At 36.6% G+C, this 10,155-nt stretch overlaps 1 long non-coding RNA gene across 2 annotated transcripts; it reads right to left on the bottom strand.

Moving 5' to 3' along the window:
- Window positions 1-2,232: 2,232 nt before the first annotated feature.
- Window positions 2,233-5,157, bottom strand: LOC108985473. Of its 2 annotated transcripts, XR_001995193.2 has the most exons (4): window positions 4,782-5,157; window positions 4,610-4,684; window positions 3,626-3,670; window positions 2,233-2,581 (listed from the first exon to the last, which is right to left on the bottom strand). It is a non-coding gene; the product is annotated as an uncharacterized LOC108985473 (long non-coding RNA). The 2 variants fall into 2 exon arrangements; XR_001995194.2 differs by lacking the exon at window positions 4,610-4,684.
- Window positions 5,158-10,155: the final 4,998 nt, after the last annotated feature.

Genomic DNA, 10,155 nt, shown 5'->3' with positions numbered 1-10,155 from the left:
TATGAGGTCGTGTTTCCTAGCAGTATGTTTAGTGGATTGCCACCTATTAGGGAGATAGAGCACTACATTGATTTTGTGCCAGGTGCGACAATTCCTAACCGACCTTTCTTTGAAGAAAATGAGTGATTGACACACTTGAAGGGACAAGGTAAGATGTTGACTAGAATGCATGCTAAGTGCGAGAACTGTATTGAGACTTTTCCTCATGTATTCAAATACACACAAGGTTTGAAAAATTTTGTAGTTGATGCTTTAGCAAGAATGTATGTCATTGTCTTCATTTTAGATGCAAAATTTTTTAGAGTTGAATATGATAAGGAATTGCATAATAATGATGTTGACTTTGCTAGTGTGTATGGAACATGTGAGAAAGCATCGTTTGATAAGTTCTATAAACTAGATTGGTACTTGTTTAGAGAAAATAGATTTTTTATGCCTACTAGTTTTATGCGTAAGTTGCTTGTGTGTGATAGACATAGTGGTTTGTTGGGTAACCTTGGTGTAAGGAAGACTTTTGTTGTGTTGCATGAACGTTTGTGGGAATATCATTTGTCATTCAATTATGTGTTGCATGAACGTTTGTGGAAGTATTATTTGTCATTCAATGACGTGTTGCATGAATGTTTGTAGGAGTATCATTTGCCATTCATTAAAGTGTTGTATAAACATTTGTGGGAGTATCATTTGCCATTCATTGAAGTGTTGCATGAACGTTTATGGAAATATCATTTGTCATTGATTAACGTGTTGCATGAACATTTGTGGGAGTATTGCTTGCCATTCATTTAGATTGCATATAATTGGAGTGGTCATTTTGGTTTAAGGAAAGCTTTAAATATGTTTCATGAACATTTGTGGGAGTATTGTTTGTCATTCATTGAGTTTACATATAATTGGAGTGTTCATGCTACAAATTTTTCTTCTTTTGAAATTGTTTATAGACTTAATCCATTTACTCCTTTAGATTTAACACATTTACCTATTGATGACAGGAGTAGCTTGGATGGACTTTTCCAAATTCTTGAACAAATTAATGATAATGCATATCTAATGGATCTTCCATGTAAGTATCATGTTTCTGCTATTTTCAATGTTACTAACCATTTTCGCTTTGATCCAGGTGGACATTCGAGGTCGAATACTTTTGAGGAGAGAGGAAATGATGGGAACCATGGTGGGCCTAGTCTTAAAGATCCTTTGCAACTTCCAGATGGGCCAATTACAAGGTCAAGAGCCAAGAAGATCAATGAGGCAATGCAAGGACTGATGCAATCCACTTGGGACAAGTTTAGCAAGAGCCCAACATTCAAGATGGGCTTGAAGGATGAATATCATGTTTTGGGCACTTGAAGACTTTGGGCACTTGATGGCTTTTAACTTGTTTAATTCATTTAAAGGACTTATTTTATTAGTTTAGAATAATTGAGTTTATTATGGGAAGGACTTAAGGGGTGCCTATGCAAGGGCATGTTTGGAAAGTAATTTTTTTATTGAACTAGGGTTAGGGTTACTGTAGCCGCGACACTGTTCATCAAGCAATTTTTGGGAAAAGTGGCTTTATTTTGGCTAGGATTTAATTAGGTTTTGCTTTAAATACTCTTTGTTGCCTCATGTTAAGAAGTTCATGAAATTTGACGAATTTATTTATTGTGAGTTGAGTTTTACTCCTCTTGTTCTTGATTAAACTTTTGAACTTATTAAAGGTAAATTACAACCTTTGTGGCGTTCCTCCTTTGTAATCTGGGTTCTTGAGAGGGTTATTCAACATGTCTAGATTTTAACATAATCTAGTTTCTTGGAACGAGTTCTCATCCGGTCTAGATTCTCCATCCGTTGACTTGATTTTGGTTTTCTTGGGTGAGTTTTCAAATTGATTGTGGGTTCAAGGGATTCCATTCCCGCAGGTTCATATCAAGAGGGTTGATAGGGGATGTGAGGGTGGCCACTTGATGGTGGTTTTGTCTGCCAAAATCATAGGCAAAACCATGGGCAACAACCCATGGTATTTAGCCTTGGAAGCGAGTGATAGGGGTTAATGGGGTGGCTTTTTTGTCACAACCCCGTCCCAATTCTAGGACGAGATCGCAACGCGTGACCTGTTCTTTCCTTATTAATATTAGTATGTATTTTTTTTTTCTACGAGGGTAAAAGGGATAGTCGTGAACATGTCATGCATGTACACTGCGTTTCTAGTTTAAAAGTAAGCACTTGATATACAATCTATTCAACATATTACCCAAAGGACTCTCAAAGTCCACCATTCATTCATTTAAAACATCGCTAGTTCTAATAAAAAGGGGACTCCGTCCCTACAACACACCCAAAAGACATTTAACCTTCTTATGTGGGGTTACCATCACCCCACTATAGAAGTTACACTATTACCATCATCCCACCACAATACCTACATCATGCCCAAGGACATATTATCTTAAAGTCAAACCAACAAAACGTCCCAACATGAGACTCATCATAAAATATAAAACATAACCATTATCATCAAATTGAACCGACAGGGAATTCTAAGCATCAGCCCTTCCCTCCTCAGCAGTGCCTAGCTCCACAGCCTCATCATTCATACCTGGACGTTTAAAACATAAACACAAAGTGAGTCTAACACTCAGCAAGCAGTACACCTTGCCGTTAACTTATTAATCACATAATCTTTTCTTTTGAAAACATGCATACATAAACATTTGTTAATTCTTGACAATGCTTTCATGCGTAACAATTTAAGAATAACTATATTTTTCATGCATAACTGTACTTTCCATGCATAACTGTACTTTTCATGCTTAATTGTACTTTTCATGCATAACTGTACTTTTCATGCATAACTGTACTTTTCATGCATAACTGTACTTTCATGCTTAAATGTACTTTTCATGCATAAACCGTTTAAGGAATAGCTATACTTTCATGCATAAACATCTCTATGACATAACCTTACTTTCATGCATAAACAATTAAGGAATAACTATGCTTTCATGCATAACATTTCTTCGTTTTCATGCATAAACATTTACTTGCTTTCATGCATAACATTACTTAGAAATGACTTTGCTTTACGTTTCACTTTCTTGGGCCAATACACACTATTACGCTCCGTGTGTTGGGGTTAACGGTCTTTTGGATCTGGATTCCGCCTGCGGCCGCAGGTTGGGAACCCCTTTCATGGGGGGCAGCACTCGGTGCACTTCCAGTACTACTTACCTGGCATTGCAATCTGCCCATTCCTTTGGTACCCTTTTCAATAATGTGGCCATTACGTACATTCTTACATTCATGCTTTCATTCCTTTTTCTTTCTTTTCATTAGAAAAATAATGTTTTCATTATCTTCATTTAGTGCCAATGCATATGCGTTTCTTTCAAAGGAATGTTTCATGTCATGCTACATATAGGTAAGGCATAATTAATTGAGAGAGCATGCATAAAATCTCATGATGCATTACCTTACATACACACAATGGTAATTAATAAGGTACTTAACAGGGGTTACCAAGAAAAGTTTATACATACTATACATGCATCTATTCTTTCATAAGAGAAACATTTGGAAGGAGAGAGAGAAACTTTTTCATAAGAGAGCTTTGTGTGTAAGGAGCATGGTCATAGCTACTTACCTCGTGGCTTTACAAGTAAGTTCCTTGAATCTTGAAAATAAACTCCTATTCAATAAAATGAAATAAACATATTAATATTCATTTCACTTAAGACTTGACTATCCAATATCCATATGTGCTCACTTAAATTCCAAGTGGAATTAAGGCGTGTTCCTTAACCCATTTAGCTACATACATGGCACTAAGTCAACTCTTAGTATCCTCCTTCCAATATTTATATTTTCTGAAAACAGTACCAATAAAAAGATACAACTCTTGGCAACTTAAAATTTCTAAGTAAGCTTACTAGCTTAGGTTTAAAACTCTTAGTGGCTTACTTAGGCCATAAACTTGAGAAAAGCATGTTTAAAAATCATAAACCTTAACCCCATTAATTTAACAAATAAAAACATAATTAAAAACATGGCTAGGACTCAAGAAAACACAAGAAGGAATCACAAAATCTGCCTTGAAACACATGGCTGGAACACACACCAACACAGGACATAAACACATATGGCTGGAACACATACACCAAAACAGAGTATACCCCACAGCTCCTTCATATACGTATATACAAAATGGATAAAAATCATTACTTGTGACTAACAAGCTTAAACCAGAAAATATGCTATCTCAATTATAAGAAACACACGGCTTCTTGGTCCACATACATATATATATATATATATATATATATATATATATCAACAAACCAATTAATCAACATTTGAGGCTAACCAAGTTAAACAAGAAATATATCATTTTTGAAAGGTAGCAGAATGCACGGCAAAACCATCTCAAAACACTCGGTTTTGACCAGAAAACAAGGCTCTTGATTACTACCCACTAGAGCAGCTAATAGAGGAAACAAAATGAGAAATTTGTCTAGAGGCTACCACATGATACTCGGCTAACACAGAAATCCAAAAACCCCCAAATACAGGACACAAATTTGCTTAGCAATAATCTCAATGGCAAGAAATCTTAGGGAGAGAGCATCACCTGATTTGATCCCCTTTTCAAGCCACGGAAACATAGCAACGAGAAGAGGAAGAGAAAAAATCCGAAATCTCAAAGCTGGAATACAACCAGAAAATTTTTTAAAACAAACCCTAGGCTAAACTCATAGTCCAAGATTCCAAACCAGAAATTAAAGCCATAGGAATTCACTTACGAGGTTGATTTTCCCCTGGAGATTTTTGGTGGGAGACTTGGGCTTACGAAATGGAAGAATCGGCTTGAGGAGAAGAAGAGGTCGCGCGATTGGGGAAGAGACGAGTGGTTTCTCGTGTGAAGGAACACTGGAGGAGATTTTCTCTCCTTCGGGTGCCTTGGAATCGACGAATGAAGAGAGGTGGGGAAGAAATTTACTGGTTTTTGTCTTGGAGGCCGTCGGTGGTGCAAGGGAAAATGAGAGGATTGTGTTTCTCTTTTCCTTGGATCCGACGTGTGGGGTAAGAAAGAGGAATCCACTTAGCTTCTTGAGGAAGCTGACAGGTGAAGAGAGGGATGAGAAAGTCTAATGGCTTGTTGAGGAAGCCAACGTGTAGGAGAAGGAAATGAATTCACTTGGCTTATGGGGAAAGCTATGGGTAAGGGAGAAGGAAAAGTCAATGAATATAAATCAAACTTGTCCCATAAGCTAGGGAATGAATGGTGGAGATCAATTATAGAAGAAAAATATTTCTTTTTACCTACCCATCTAATGGTAAAAAGAGTTTGGGTCATTTCTTAAGTAAATAAAATTAAAGGATTTGAAAGAAATATTGTAAGGTCATAAAAATCATACCCATGAATTATTTAATGACCCATTCAAAAATAAAAGCACACCCATCTTAAAATAATATAATAAATAATAAAAGTCTTTATCTCAAAATATTTAACTTAAAAATATTTTAATAGATGACGCAAGACCTACGTAGTAAGGTTCGGGTATTACATTTTTGACCTCCCATCAGCTACTATTTGGGTTGACAAGGGCAGTGCAAGTATACCTAGGGTAGTGGGAGAAATTTTCTCAAGAAGCCTTGCATAGGTGATGATTTTTGGTTGGCCATATTAGGCCTCACTTAGAGTTTAAAGAGGGTTTAGTTTGACGTTTCAGTTTCTAACAAGCTCAAATCCAATTTTTGTTACCCCAAAGAAATTACTAAGGTATAAAAGAAAAAATGAGGGTGTAATTACTTGAATTTGAGTGTTTAATAGCATGTTGAAGTTATTTAATCAAGTAATAAACCACCAAGCTAAAACAAGCCAAAAATAGGGTTTGGGAAACCATTTAGGGTTCTTCCACCAAAATGAATTGGATTTCAAAAGTTTGGGGTTTAACTAGAGTTGAAACCCTCTTTGGTTTGGCCCCAAAATGAATGGTTGGATGAAATAGTGTTTGACTTAGGTGGCTTGACCACAAAGCTTGATTTTCCTTTATTTCCTTCACATTTCCATCTCATGATTCCTCTTAATGCCAAGTGTCCTATACTATTCATCACCAAGAATGGGTAAGATCTTACTAAGTGTCCAAATAACACTTCTCTAGACTGATTTGGACAATCCATACTATGATTTGAAAATCAACTGGACTAGGTGCCACATGGTGCTAGCACAAATGTTACTATTCACTCTGAAAAAGGAAAAAATTGAACTTTGATTAAATCAAAAAACATTTTCAAATAGCTACCATCCGGAAAACAAAAATTATATTGTGCTATAAAATCCTAAATATTCATCTAAGACTAATGGTGCAAATGTTTTCTCAATCTCATACTCTTAAGTACCTCAAATAAATAAAACTGCATTTTTTGTGGGTATGAAATTGACTAAGCTGACAGACTGAAATCTGCACAATTTCTCGATTTGTGAGACCTTTACAGAGTTTTTACGATATCCCTAAAGCCTAAAAAAATTAATCCACTAAATTTTTGGTAGGCTGTTTCATTATCTGTTTTAATTAAGCATATCTGTAGATGTGTGGCAATATTAATTCTTTATCTTATGTGTAGGAAAAAATGGTTTTCCTATGTGTTGAGTCTGCATCAGATCAAAATTTCTCAACAAGTGATGTTGACATTTTTATAAAATTTTTGGGTCCACATTCAGGATATTTGAGCGGTTTGAGTCATTGCATCAAACCTTCTAGCTTGTCCTCATTGTCCAACAATATCTCCAACACTTATGGAGAGTTAGAGGAAGCGAGGTCTAAGATTGGGAAATTGAGGACAATGCAACATGAGTTAGAGACTCAAGTGGCGCAACAAGCAGACATGGAGATGAGATTGAAACAAGAATAGCAAGAAGAATAGGTCAGGAGAGAGACTAATTTAATTTATATAGATTTTACAACTATTTCTATATGATGAACACTATTGTTTTATTTATTTAGTTTGCACTTATGAGACTACTTTTATGTTTATTGAACAAATTCTAATGTATTTTTTAAGATGTTATGTATATGTATTTCATTTTTCATAATTGGGTTAAAAAAATAATGTATTGTTCGAATGCCCAACAACTGTTCAAACAATAGATCAGTCTAACCCTTTGAACGGGTGCAAAGGACATTTGAATGTAATTCGTAACCAGCATTTGAACAACAATTGGACATAATGAAGTCCTATTCTAACGTAAAAAATGTTCGAACGTCATTCCATATTAGCACATTCAATCATGTATTAACTCGATCAAATAATCAACGTTTTGCCTTTAAACATAGCTATATTGTCAAACAAAAATTGTAACATTCAAACGTTTCTTTGTGGCAATACATTCGAACGAATTTACTTTGCTCAACCACTCAACTCAATATGTTTGAACATACATTTGCGGTCAAACAAACAATTTTGACCGTTCGACTAGATATCAGGGATGAAATTAAATCGTTGTAAAAAAACTTCCATTCGAATGCTATCAAATGATCCTGTTCAATTTCGTCCCAAAACATATTTTGGGACAGTGATATTGGGATGACCTCGGGATGATTTTTTATTTCTATCCCAAAAAAGAGTTTGAATGGTAATCAATGTTCAAACAACACAGTAATGGGTTCAAACAGTGACTGAATTTCCCACTAAATTTAGCAAATTAACCCCTCAATTTTCTATTCAATCATATATAATATATGCTTAAGCATTGATTAACCTTAAGGTTCAAATGTTGTTGGATGTTGTTCGAATGATAAGTCAATATCCCACTAAACTTTGTAACTTAACGTGCCAAATTCTCATTCGACCATATATAATATACATTCGAATGTTTATTTTATTATGTTCTAACGTGTTTGTAAATATTTGAATGGTGTTTGTAAATGTTCGAACAATGGTTTATGGATGAAATTTGTCATCCCTACATATACCGTTCGAATAAAAAATTGATTGTTCGAATGATTAATGCCTCCTGTCATTTTTTAGGGATGAAATCTGAATTCCATCCCTGGAATTCATTTTTTGGGACGATTTTTATTTTGTCCCGAAAATAATTCGTCCCAAAATCTTATTTTTGTTGTAGTGTACCTTTCGTGTGATCTTTCAATATTATCATCATGTTTTCAATCATTTGGCCATTTAGTCCTACCTAATTCTTTCACTTCTTCTGTGGGTCTCCTTGAGAATCCCATCTATTCTCATTGTTGAAACAATTTTCTGGCGTGGTTGGAAGTCACAATACAGTTGAATGGCCCATGATAATGACATGGGCGTTGATAAGGTGCTTAGATGTTCATCAATGAAATAAGTAATAAATAAAGCGTATAAAATATTAATAAAGAGAGTGACAAAGAGATTTACGTGGTCTACATAAAAGCCTACATCTATAGGTCGTTTGGGGCCAAAATCAACCATGTTTGATGGTTCTACAGTCTCTCGTGGCCTCTTATGATAGCTTTCAATACCATGGAGGAAATAGGGTTGAGGAGTAGTTGAAAAAGATGACATCACTGTAAAAACCTAAAGAGAGGGAGGGAGCCAATAATCTCCCTTGATTAGTAGAAACTTCCCCTTTTATAGAAGTCTCTTTCATTCTTTACGATAGTTGAGTCCAACTTGCCTTATGTAATTTTTTGCCAGTCAACTTTCCTTGTCTTGATCTCTTCCCTTTATTCCTGGCAATGGGCTACCTATGGGTTAGACCCTATTCCATTTCATATCCAATAGATGCTCGCAATTCGTAAGGTCGACTTGTCCAACAAGAAGACCCTGAGAATCTTCAATACAAGAGTGAATCGTGATAAAGAAAATCTATGAGAACTGTAGAAAATTCTGGGGACTTTGCCCTTTATTTTTTGTTGTATGTGCGATGCAGCGAAGACCTCCAACATATAACTGCAGAAAATTAAACTCTAGGAGGTTGTCCTTGATTTTTTGTTGTTGTGCGATGCAATGAGGATCTCCTAAGGCAAACCTCAAGGCAACTTTCAAAATTCCTTGTAAGGACCTCTGAGGATGGGCCTCTAGCATGTTTGTTTGTGCAAGCCTATGACTACTCATTGTTAGGAAAGAGAGTGAGAAACACAGTTTTTGTCTTTGATGATCGTTTTTGTTTCCATTGGTGCTAATGGATTCCGTTGGTGCTCTTGTAACTCATGCTAAGTGCTCAAGAGACCCGTAGACCCCTTGGGACATCTCAGGTAGTTGTTGAGCCCGTCGACTAGTTCCCAAAGGCAACTCGCATGAAGTAGTTTTGGAGCTTAGAGGGTCATTCCCACAGGTGATTTGTTGGCAGCTGTCATGATGAGAGAGGCAGCCCCGATTGCATTGATACTTCTTGCTAAGGCAACGGGAGTCTCGTTATACTGTTATTATGGAGGCTTTCTCAACCATGCTATTCTGGTGGGAGGCTTGCTCGGATGCACTATTCTGGCTAAGGCATATGTGTGCCTTGTTTGCTAGAGCTTAGCTTTCATGCTGCTAGGTTTGGTTGTTGTGGTGAAAGCATATGTGTGCCTTGTTTTCCATGGTGGGAGGTGTGCTCAACTACACTACTGTAGCAAGCGTATGTGTGCCTTGCTCTCGTGGTGGGTTGCGTGCTCGACTGCGCTATTGTGGAGGAGTATATTTGCCTTGTTGGCTGTTGTGGTGAATGTGTATGTGTGCTTTTTTTCTGTGGTAAAAGGTGTGCTTGACCATGTTGCTGTGGTGAAGGCATATGTGTGCCTTTGTTGCTAAGGGTAATTGTTGTCAGTCGGGAAGAGCATTGTTGCTAGCTAATAGCTTGCCATAAATGGCACTTGGGACGAGTTTTGTTTCTCGTTGTGCTAAAGGCTTGCTGGGGACCACGAGGCTTGTTGCTTGGATGAGCTCCATAACTTGTTGTGGTGATCCGAGTGCTGGGGACCAAATCCTTAAGCTTATGACTCGAGGTGAGCAACAATGCTCTACCATTAGGCGAGCAACGTGTAACGCCCCAAACCCGGGTGGCTTGGAGAATTACTACCTGTCACTTATAAACATGTCTCCCAACACATCCAAAGAATAATCTCCAAAGACTTCATAAGTGAAATCAATCTCATATCTTTTAAAAATCTCATTACAAACTCCACACAAACTTTAATGCAATAA

Source organism: Juglans regia, chromosome 9 (assembly GCF_001411555.2).
Source record: "Juglans regia cultivar Chandler chromosome 9, Walnut 2.0, whole genome shotgun sequence".
Lineage (NCBI taxonomy): Eukaryota > Viridiplantae > Streptophyta > Magnoliopsida > Fagales > Juglandaceae > Juglans > Juglans regia.
The sequence above is the reverse complement of the archived record's forward strand: the minus strand, read 5'-3'. Positions and strand labels throughout refer to the sequence as shown.